Consider the following 12890-nt stretch of genomic DNA (forward strand, 5'->3'; position numbering starts at 1 on the left):
ATTATGATACAGATTTTTAACCAATAGAATCGCGATATTGTATTCGCGATAAAGGTAGCACACGCGCTATGACCAATGGCGAGTCAAATACATACGCTTTGACAGTTCTCAATATGTAAACAAACTGTCAAACTGACAAACTAGGTACTTAATTTGTTTGCGTTACAAAATTAATAAATTTCAATAAATTTTTTGTTGGGAATGATCATAGAAAAAATCGTGTATACAACTTGCATTTAATTATCATTATGAAGCTCGGACTCTATACGAAACTCGCCGCTAGGCGGCTCGTTTCGTAAAGGCGGCTCGTTTCGTAATCCTCATATTCGCTTCAAAATAACCATCATTAAATGATCGTTGCATAATATACTATTACATGTGCGGGTCTCTAATTTAGTTCACGAATTGTAAATTGTAAACAATAATTCGGGCAATTGCATATTTAATTTGATGATCGAATATATTTCTTTGTTCTCAATATTTTGTAAACATACTCAGCGCGTGGCCTGACACCAATACTAGTGCCACCGCTGAGAAAGAATACTTTTAGAATCATTCATTGGAATCAACTCAACCAGGCCAGATGTGCTTTTAACTTCATTCCTTCATACATTCAATATGTAGCATCATAGAGTCTTCAACTAATTCGCGTACAAGCCATATATCAGTACTCAACGTTCTCTCGGGGTAACTACCCTGGTGTCTACCGCTATCAATAAACAGTCTAAGTGATATTGGTGTTTCTATTACTGAAGAACAACCTCCACTGAGTAAGAAGATTAGACACATTGTTTGCGTGAATTTGTAAACATTTGCCTTAAAATCTAAACTTAAGTCTGTCATGTAGATAGATCGGCTGGCAGTAGACGTTTTAGCCTACGATTTCATTGGCATCGCGCACGTTTAGTTGGGCGGCTAACTGATTTGGATGCCCTGACACTCTTTCACTAGATATATTGTTGACACTAACGCTTTGGCCACACGGCGCGATAATTTACGGCGCCCATTGGTTTGACCACCTCCTCCACCAATTTTAGATGAAATCATTCCATCTTATTGCGCCGTAAAAAATCTCCCGTGTGGCCAAAGCCTTAAACGATGTATGGCTTATTTGATGGATTCTAAAGGGATGTCATCATGAGTGATTTCGTTATTGACGGTAGTAGGGAACATCAACAATAGCTCGCAGTACTTTATTTTAGAAACTCTGCAAGATGGATATGTTGGAGTTGCTAGCATTTTTCCACAACTAGATGCCATAGGTACACACGAGCCAATACATATTTCTTAGTTTAAGGCTAAGTTGCTTACACTTAGTGAATATGTTGTTTTGTCCAAGAGGTTTGAACATTTGATTTGGTGGGCTTTTGAATGTGTGTGACGGTAGACCGAATAATTTAGAAACAATTCAAATTTTTCTTAAAGGAAATCGAATAGAACATAATGCGAGATGATGCCAAATAGTTCGTGTAGTATAACTTAAAAATGGATTGATTCAATTTTAACTATATTATATTATTTTAATAACTCGTTTAAACCATGACATCAGAGGTAGGGCTTTTACATTGAGAAATACGAGTATATTAAATATTATAACGATCTTAGAGAAATCTAAATATACTTTCTGAATTCTGCTTCAGAATCTGCCAGTAGCCTCCACTTAAGATGGCAGGTTTTTGAGCCCTACCATGATCAAAAATTTTAATGTGTTTCATGTGAAAGTCCAATGTGCTGTTCTGTTCTGGATTAAAAACACGTTAAACAAGGTTAAAAACACCTTTTCACAATTTTAAATATAACAATTCAACTTCCAACCAAATTTTGCTAAAATTAAGGAATTGTTTCCAAAATGTTTTTCAATACAAAAAAAGAATGTGTGTGTACTTTGTACGCACGTAAGAAGTTATACTTCTATTATAATATAATTTCAACGAAATAAATATACCTACTTAACAGTTACAATACAAAAAATTAACAATAATTACCAAAAATGAACCAAAACTTAACAATGCCAAATATTAAAAAAAAAAAGAAAAAAATATGAATCGTCTGGGATTTGAACCCGCCATCTCGCGATTTTTTTATCTCTGGTCCAATGCTCTACCAACAAGGCCATCAAGCCGCATGCAACTTACCTTTCAGATATACATAATTATACATCACGGTGACAAGTGAAATATAAAAATAGATGTTTTATTATTTTACGCCCAAGGAAGACAAATCCAAAGACACAAAACTATAATAAAAAACCTTTTAAACCACCTTTTTCAAATTGCGCAAGTTGTATTATTAATATTAATGTTAATAAATGAAATATAAATATTTTGACGTTTCACAATTTGACAATTCACTTTTAACTGCAGTGCCTTAAAATTTTTAAAGCACCGGTGCTTTAAAGTAGCATTTTTAACGCTCCTATGGAGTGCTATAAGTTGCATTTTTAACACGTTTGTAGAAAAATATATCTAAAAACACTAATATATTCTTTCCACACCTTTTCTGGACTGATACATACATAAATTAAAACATTTTGAAGTATAACTTCAAAAATATAATATGAAAACTATTTAAAAAGGCAGTATAACTATTAACTAACCTTTGTTGTTTCTCTTCCCACAAATTTTAAAACGCAACAACCATACATAACCAAACCGTCAACCGTCCAAACCACAGCTGCGCTACAGCTGCCATATTGGATAATTTTTGACATGTCATTTGAACATCCAATCAGAACAAAGTTATAATGCGCATGCGCCGGGATCGTAGGTTTAACATATAAAAATTCACCCTCATATCGCCCGTAAAGAAGTATAACTTCAAAAATGGTATCCCTCTCTTTATAGTGGTATGGTACTTTTTGACCATAGCTCTGAAGATTGATTCAAAAATACTTTTCTTTTCACAGTCATTCAATTTTATTATTTATAAAGATACAGGGTGTCAAATGGAACACTGTTTGAACATAAAATTGGTCATATCTAGTAAGACTCTTTATAATCTGCACAATCTTATATTGAGAGCATTCTCAACAATATTTCTGTCGAAATCCTTATTAAGACACAGGTCGTTATTTTTAAAATAAGGAAGGTTCAACCAACTTCCGGTATAACCGGAAGAAGTAGATCTAGTTCTAAATATTTTAAAATAATTGGACATTTTCAAAAATCCCATATCCTAAATTTTGAGATTTCTTAATAGTCCAGAAAGCCACTGCGGATCCGCTAGGAAAAATATTCTAATTCGGACTTTTTGCACAATCTTACTCAAAAAGGACTCCTTTTAACAAATTTCCATGTTGCCAGGACCAAAAGGTGGTCAAAAATTTTTTAAACTTTTTTTTTGTTTTTTTCTTAAAATTATTTTTTTGCATGGAAAAAAGTTTTTTTAGGTTTTTTGGATTATTCCAAACAGAAAAGGTCTTTAGTGACTTTTCTCTAAAAATGATAGTTTTTGACATATAAGCGATTAAAAATTGAAAAATTGCGAAATCGGCCATTTTTAACCCTCAAAAACTATGTGAAAAACTGAAAATTTGAATGTTGCCAAGGCAGGTAGATATTCTTTAAACATCGATTGATGAAATCCCGAAGAGGTTTTTGCAATACATTATTCAAAACTCCTTTGTTTTTTAATTGCTAATCAAGCGTGCGCGACATTATTTTCCACCGACAGTATGGTGCAAATAAAAGGAATAAATTCGTTATTTCGTAAACCGGCGACTTTAAGGAAAAATCCCGAAACAGGTCGATTTTTATTTTTAAGTTACGATATTGTGGCATATATGGTATACTAGTGACGTCATCCATCTGGACGTGATGACGTAATCGATGATTTTTTTAAATGAGAATAGGGGTCATGTGCTAGCTCATTTGAAAGGTTCTTTAATTCTCTATTCAGTAATATAAACATTTACATAATTATTTGTACAGGGTGCCCAAAAAATTTTTATTAAATTAAATTATTTGACAAAAAAAGAAGTAGAAGGACACGCTGTATAAATAATTATGTAAATGTTTACATTACTGAATAGAGAATTGAAGAACCTTTCAAATGAGCTACCACACGACACCTATTCTCATTTAAAAAAATCATCGATTACGTCATCACGCCCAGACGGATGACGTCACTAGTATACCATATATGCCACAATATCATAACTTAAAAATAAAAATCGACCTGTTTCGGGATTTTTCCTTAGAGTTGCCGGTTTACGAAATAACGAATTTATTCCTTTCATTTGCACCATACTGTCGGTGGAAAATAGTGTCGCGTACGCTTGACTAGCAATTAAAAAACAAAGGAGTTTTGAATATTGTATTGCAAAAAACTCTTCGGGGTTTCATTAATCGATGTTTAAAGAATATCTACCTGCCTTGGCAACATTCAAATTTTCAGTTTTTCACATAGTTTTTGAGGGTTAAAAATGGCCGATTTCGCAATTTTTCAATTTTTAATCGCTTATATGTCAAAAACTATCATTTTTAGAGAAAAGTCACTAAAGACCTTTTCTGTTTGGAATAATCCAAAAGACCTAAAAAACTTTTTTCCATGCAAAAAAAATAATTTTAGAAAAAGAGAACAAAAAAAAACGTTTAAAAAATTTTTGACCACCTTTTGGTCCTGGCAACATGCAAATTTGTTAAAAGGGGTCCTTTTTGAGTAAGATTGTGCAAAAAATCCGAATTAGAATATTTTTCCTAGCGGATGCGCAGTGGCTTTCTGGACTATAAAGTCAGGAATTTTACCGAAATAGAAAACGCAAATGATTGATATGTCAAAATAATGTCATTCAGTTTTTTCCTAGTATTCCACATTTGTAATGTTCCTTAGAAGATAATTTAGGTTTCTACAAAACGCTCAGGTTAATTTTATACTCTTTCTTAGCTGAGAATATTTCCTAGACTTATATCGTTTTGATATTGTAGACATACCATTAAACAAATGCCACACGCATTTGTCATTCCGTAATTATTGATCCTAGGTGAGGCATATTCCAATGAACAAATCCGTGTTGTCCCCAATAAAACGATAAGACCATACCAGCAACATTGATATCTGTTAAACGTTCATTCAAACATTCTTTCAGTACAAATTAAAAATGAATTCATTTCTGTTTCGCTTTGTCGCTTGTCGCTCTCGTTACGGAATCTACTTGTCTTGTAATATCTTTATTACCTCGGTTCGAACGTAAAGCAGGCAAGGGAAACTAAATATTAATTCAGCGAGTAGTCTCTTGGCTTCATTAAACCATGATTGATGTTTGAAATTGCCGTTGGAAAGTTTCCTTGAGATATTCCAACTTTTTGTTAAAAAGGCTGGCGATGAAAAATAGAGACTGGCGCTCGTGATAACAGTGACTTGAATAAAAAGTATGAGGCAATATCAGAGCCGTAGTGCCTGTGCAGAAATGTTACGAATGTGTTGTCTTTGTCCTTATCAGATTAAAAGATAAAATGAAAAAATGAAAAACAAAAGTTATGACAATATTTACAAAACGAGTAGAGAAACGAGAAGGTCATCAGATAACTTGTTAAGAACCGAAACAAAAATAAGTATATATACAGGGTGCAACAAAAAAGCAGGTCGTAAATAGTTCGATTGCACCTAACTTACCTTTGTACAAATGTGCATATAAAAAAGTTACAGCCCTTACAAGTGAAGTGACAAAATAAAAATCGATTTTTTTCCATTACATATATCGAAAACTATTACAGATTTTTTTATTGAAAATGGACATGTCCCATTCTTATGGAAAAAACATCTTTAAAAAAAGATAACAGTCAAATTTTTGCACCCCATCAAATTTTTGCACCCCACAAAAATTTTATGGGGGTTTTGTTCCCTTATACCCCCTCCAAATATTTGTGTACGTTCCAATTAAATTATTAATGTGGTACCTTTAGTTAAACACAATGTTTTTAAAACTTTTTTGCCTTTTAGTACTTTTTCGATAAGCCAGTTTTTATGGAGATATGTATTTGAAATTTGTAAAATCCACCGCATATTTTTAAATGGTTAAGTGTGAATTTACACAAAAGAAAACAAAAAATATTGAATTTTAAAAAATCGAAAATCTGTAAAATTTTTATTTTAATGAATGTCCATCAAAAGAAGATGTTGGTATCATATTATGTATGAAAGGAAATGAAAAGATATAAAATAGCAAATTCAAGTTATACTTTTGATAATTTTTTACTGTTGGCACATGACACTCTGACGTGTTGCTCCACATTGCAGATTCTTCAAATATTAGAGTGCACCTAATTTCAAACTTAACAATAAAAAATGTTCATTACAATTTTCTGATTTTAACATTTTCGAGGCGAGATGATTGTGCAACTTGATTCAAATTTGATTTAGAAAGAATGTATATAAATTCTAAAATTAGAATTAACGAACATAAAAGACGCGTTAATAATAATAAAACAAATTCGTCGAAAATCTAATACATGTAAGAAAACTATATAGTCGAGGAAATGAAACTGAAAAAATGGCAAAACCTCGCAAGTTATACTTCTTTAGGCGCGATTGAGAGTAAAATTTCATAATACTGCGCGCATGCGCACACAGATAGTATGGCGTTTAGTTGCTAAATCTTTCAAGTTATGTATAAATATAAATATCAGTGCAAGAAAAGGTGTGAAAAGAATATATTAGTGTTTTAGTAAATATATTTATTATAATTTTTGTGTCTTTGGATTTGTCTTTCTCAGGAGTAAGATGAGTATTATTAAAACATTTTATTGTATATTTATTCACCTTGTCTGTTTGTTACCGTGAATTGTCATTAGGTGCGTCCGAACCGATACAGACACAGTATTCGTAGCGTATTTGGTATAGTATTCGGCCAGAGATCGAGAGGTCTTGAGTTCGAATCCAGTGCAATCCTATCCTTTTTTTTATTTTTTTGAAAGCGGTAAGCACACAATTAGTTTGGTGTTTAAAAAAAAATAAAACAAATTGTTTAAAGTATATTTATTTTTAAGAAATCATATAATAGATGTATAACTTCTTACGTGCGTACAAAGTACACACACATTCTTTTTTCGTCCAGCATCGATTTGCACAAAAATTTGGGATTAGGCTCATTTCACCTTCTAGTTCATTTTCTATATTGCGCCGTTGTACGGTTTTAGTTTTTTAATGGTGGAAACTACCCCTAATTGTAAAAAATGATAAAATAGCATTTTAAACTTTAATATTGTCAACATTTCGTTCTTATTAGTTACATAATGATTGTTTTATGCTTTAAGATATACTACCATAATATTTCAACCCTTAAAACCACCCTTGTTGGAGCTATATATAAAAATTTTACTTATCCTAAAAGAATAATTTCGGCTTGCATCGATTTACATAAAAATTTAGGATTAGGATCATCTCACCCTGTACATTATATTCTATATTATGCTCAAGGGTGTTGACTATTTTTAGGGGTGTAAACTACCCCTTACTGTCAAAAATTATATAAGAACATTGTGAACTTTAATATGTGTAAAATTTGGTTTTGATTGGTTAAATAATGATTGTTTTATGCTTTAGGATATAATACCATAATATTTCAACCCTTAAAAACCACCCCTAATAACATTTCAATTTTTATAAGTAGATAATTTAATAGATCTATATAGAAAAAGAAAGTAGAATTAAATAATTACAAAAACATTTATTTACACAAAAATACGAATTTACAAATATGCACAAATGCAAATACAAATCGTTTTTTAGTCATCATTCAGTATACGAACCGGTTCTGTGGTATTATACCTACATACATTGAAAATGCTCCATAAGCGGACTATTCGAATTTTTCGAAAAAAAAATTCGTTTTATAAACATAGCTCCTTCATTTTTAGCGTTAAAAAGTTTTTTCAAAAATGATTTTGTAGGATTTTTGAAGAGCTATAAGACTGTGTAAATTAAATTCCGTAAGATCCCTTAGTTTTTAATTGGGGTGAGTTTAAAGGGCTCGAATAAGAGGGTGTTTGCTCTCGTAAATAGAGGTTTTAAACAGTTACATCTCGCTAACTATTCACTATAATGAAAATCTATGTACAAGGAAATTTTAGTTATTAAAAAGTTACAATTTAGTAGTCTATCATTTTTTCATAACTCCAGTATTTTCGGATATATTAGTTTATGGTGGAAACTACCCATAATTGTAAAAAATGATAAAATAACATTTTAAACTTTAATACTGTAAAAGGTGAAAAATACGAAATTGCAAAAAATCCATTTTTCTTTAAACTCCGATTTTTCTAAAATTAGGCCTTTTAAATAGGTCAAACTTCTTGGGTGTAGTTATTGGTAATACAAATATATAAGGAATTACCGAAAGGTGAAGAAGAATTTTTAATTAGGAGGGGGTTGTTTTCACTGATTTTTTCGTAGAGAAAAGCAGGTCCCGACTTTTTTTTGATCATAGGTCGCTAAATTTTCATGCTAAAAACTTTTTATTATTTTTTTTTAAAGATCAAATTGTATACTTAAAAAAAGTTTATTTAAATTTTCCTCAGAAAATGCAAAGTTTTCCCGTTATTTGGCTTTGAATATTTCAAATTATACATTTGACGAAAAAAGCTAACCTTTAACATGCCGTATCTCGGTTTGCATTGGTCTTAAAGATAGAAAATAATTTGATTTGTGTTAGTAAAAATACAATTTTGATACCTACAGTTTTTTTGACTAAATGCATATTTTTCGAGGTATTCTCAAAAAACCCTCTAAGGCAAGCCGCACACCAACGAAACATGAAACGAAAAACATGAAACATGAAACGTAAAACACGTTTCATGAAAATTAAACACGGCTAAACAAATCTTGAAGTCCGCCTACCAATGAAACGAGTGTGATTCATGCTCATAACACATTTTTATTTTCGGAAAGTTTCATAAATGGCCGGACGTCTATTTGTTTAGCAGTGTTTTATTTCCATGAAACTTACGTTTCATGTTTCTTTGATGTGCGGCCTGCCTAAGAAGTCGATTTCTTCGTCAAAAAACTGTTACTTTCAAGCGCGAATAACTCGAAAAATATTAGTTTTACGAAGAAAATGTAAAAATCGATTTACATGGTTAAAATGTAATAAAAAAATTCCCACCCCCGAGATGGGGTGGCAACCGCCCCCAAGGTTTTAGCGTACAGCGGTATGTAATAGAAAATGATCCTTGGACTATTCCCTACCTTCTGTGAAAATTTTAAGTAAATCCATGCTGGACGAAAAAATAGCGAGTCAAAATGCTTCATTTCCTCGACTAATAATTTTATTAATAATTCCGGAATATTATGCAACGAAATTAAATTTGTGAAAATGATAGATGATTAATGTGTTAGCTTTCTTTGCCAACGCATCTCCGCAAAAGAAGACGATAATCCGTTTATCCGTTAAAAACCATTAAAACTTGTGAACCAGTTAAACCGCGTGTGAACCGGAATATGTGGTTGATCAAAACGCGAACAGTGACTAGTGACAAAACAGGACTTTGGTATGATTTTTTATGAATTTATAATTTCCACTTCCAATTCCACTTGAACTAGCAATCTAAATCATACAGCCCACCACAAAGTTACTGTACAGTAGTAACAAAAAATATGGCGCCAGATGCGTTATGTGTTATTGATTGTACTTGCATACAAAGTTACATGGATGGTGTTTTTTTTATTCCAAAAATATTTAGTTGGTTCCATACTTTATACCAACCCTTTAGCCCAAAGCTTTAGAAATCAAAATATTCTTCTCAGTCCTATATTAGGTACAAATGAAAAGAAAATCTATGAGCTGACAGTATTTTAAATAGCTGCATTCAATACTGTTTTATTACTAGAAGTTTTATAAAGTAGGCACTCAAATTCTCCGGATGTGATAGGAACATAATTTTATTCCAAACTTTTTAGTACTCTTCTCTTTTTTAACTCTCTTCAGCATATTCAAATATGCATTACGATACTTAAACTAAAATCCCCCCATTACGGCCCCGTCCTTCCTTTATTTATCTTTTAACTTTTCATGTTTTAAAACGATTATCCCTAGAAGTTTTCCAAGCAATTGCTTAAGGTTGTTACTGTTACGGCGACGCCTTACAAAAAGTCCAATTCGTGTTTTGCGTCGTTTTTGGTATTACCATTATCACCTTTTATGTGCAAATTGTAATACATCACCGGAAAATTAACGTCAAGAATGTTTCTTTTGTAAAAAATGTTTGAAAAAAAAAAGAAAAGAACTTTATGGAACCTGGAACTTCAAAAGAGTTAAAAAGGAAGCAATAAAATTTCTTGAATGTTCTAGGCCTATTCCGTATATTTTCGTTGATATATTGGCAAATTATTAAAATTATAAACTATGGATCTTGGATGAAAACTTTGAATCAATTAAAACTATTCGGATTTTTGTTTACGTTCGAATTTTAACCTTCGATAACATATGAGAGGTCTAACTGCAAAACTCACATTCTCCACTTTTTTCAAATATGACCTTTTAATTGATTCCAGCTACATGTTAAACTAGGTACATAATTTGTAATATAGGAAGATAACCAAAACTAACAATATCCAAAATACAATCAAGTAGATACAAAAAGAACTGGTCATTTTCAAAACTCACATTCTCCTCCCTGCCTTCCAATCAGAGGCACGCAGTGTACGGCCGTAGCTTAGCGGCAAAGTACTGGCTCCATATAAGCCAGAGCGCACGAGCTCGATTCTCAGCACCAAAAACGACATTTTCATTTCTACAAATGATATGAGCCATTCACCGTGCTTCGGAGGGTACGTTAAGCCGTCGGTCCCCCTGGGCTAGTGTGCATCGACACTAGCTACCAGGGTTAAAGATGCAGTGGCATCCGGAACAATCCGAAAGTATCTCCTTGGCCAAAATGCCATTCGATATTATTATTATAGAGACACGCATTTCGGTCACGTGACCCATGTGTTTAAAACATTGTGTGGTTGGAGAGTATACAAGCTGTAAGTGAGTTGCTTTTGACATTTTAGTTAGTAATTTATAATTAATTATTAATACATTAATGTATTTTTTTCTATTCTCATACTTTAATATATCAATTATGATTTCAATACCTGTATCATAATGGGCTAATAAAATCGCGAGATGACGTTTTGTCTGGAATGTGGTCCATGCACATTGAGCAATGCCAAGTCAAATGTATAGGAATATTGAAAATTTAACTTCAAATTCATTGTAATAATTGTAATATTCAAAATATAAATGTACCAACAAAATAAATAAGTTAATCATATAACTACTTAATTTGTTTGTATTATAAAATAAATAAATTGGAATAGTATATATTTTTTGTTGTGAATGATTATAGAAAAATCATATATACAACTTGCATTTAATTATCATTATATTGCTCGTACTTTATACGGAAATCGCCGCTTCGCGGTTCATTTCGTATCCGTCATTCTCACATCATAATTACCATCTTGTTGTATAATATCGTCGTTTAAGATGCAAAAGCTTGTGACCCACAATTGGGTTTCTGTGCAGGAGAGTAAAAAACATTACATATCTGGATGGAGACTTGTTGATTTAATATCAAGGTGTTATTAATAATACCTAATGTCAGTCAAGATATTTAGAAAGAAAATTTGTTTTTTCCGTTATTCAAAATTTGTATATACATATTGTATATATTTGTACATATGAATTGGTATTATCAGTGCCGGATTAACCATTAGGCGGACTAGGCGGCCGCCTAGGGCCCGGGCACTTGATGGGGCCCGCATCCCACACAAATGCATTAATTAATATTGAATTATTTAAGCAGTAATTTAAAAAAAAATAAATTGTTTAAAAAATCGAATAGGGCTAACTGAGACAAAAAAACAGAGAATGGTTAATTTATGATTTCCAAACTCAGTTTTTTGCTTTGTCTTCTGTCAAATATCAGGAAAATACAACCGACTTCAAGACAAATTAAGCAGTTATCTTCAAAGGCATTTTTATATTCCATGTTCTAATCATTCCCTCAATTTGGTAATCAATTTTGCAAGCAAATTTTGCTTAGAAGCTGGTAATTATTTTGGTATGGTACGTTTTTTTTTTTCAATTTCTACCCACCGATGGGCCTTATAGTCCATTCACTCACGGTAAAATATTGCAAAACCTCCGGATTTTAAAGAACCTTTGGATTTGAAACAAGAGCTTGGATTGACATGAAATTTGGTATAAGAATAGCTAACATGTCAAAGAAAAAAGTGATATTGTGCAAATGTTTGTTTTTGCTCTACGGTTGAGTCCACCCCTTCTCGGGGGTGAAAAAATATACCGTCAAAATACGAAAGTGGATAAACTGACTAATTCTAAGCAACTTTTGTTCAATAGAGTTTTTTCATCAAGTCAATACATTTCAAGTTATTTGCAAGTGATTATCTTCATTTTTCAATAAAGAATAACACGTTTTTAGACGGTTTTTCGCAAATAACTCAAAAAGTAAGTATTTTATCGAAAAATATTCTTAACAAAAATATAGCTTTAAAAAATGGAAAATGGTATATGTGTGCAGTCTGTAGACCCAGTAGAAGCAGAGTTGTAGCTAATAAAAAGTAGGTTCTTATTCGTCAAATTATAAATTGAATATTTCTACGTGAAATAATCAAAAAATTAAGCAGTTTTCATGGAAAATTTATCATAACTTGTTTAAATGTTTAAAAAAGCATTATTCTTTTTTTTAATTTCTAACATAAAAAGTAAGCAACATACGCTCAGAATAAAGTTGATCCCATTTTTTGGGTAAAAAAAACTGGTGAAAATAACCCCCTAATTAGCATTCCAAATGAAATTAAAATTAATCCTTACCGCTTCACAAGCTACTGTACTTTTATGTATTGTTTATATGCTCTGTAAGTTTTATGGGTTTAAAGTGCTTATT

At 31.8% G+C, this 12890-nt stretch overlaps 1 protein-coding gene across 1 annotated transcript in view; it reads left to right on the forward strand.

Annotated features, from left to right (window-relative positions):
* Window positions 1-12890, forward strand: part of LOC114346096 (uncharacterized) — a 951713-nt gene that overhangs the window by 341062 nt on the left and 597761 nt on the right. The window lies entirely within an intron of this gene.

Source organism: Diabrotica virgifera, chromosome 1, assembly GCF_917563875.1.
Source record: "Diabrotica virgifera virgifera chromosome 1, PGI_DIABVI_V3a".
Lineage (NCBI taxonomy): Eukaryota > Metazoa > Arthropoda > Insecta > Coleoptera > Chrysomelidae > Diabrotica > Diabrotica virgifera.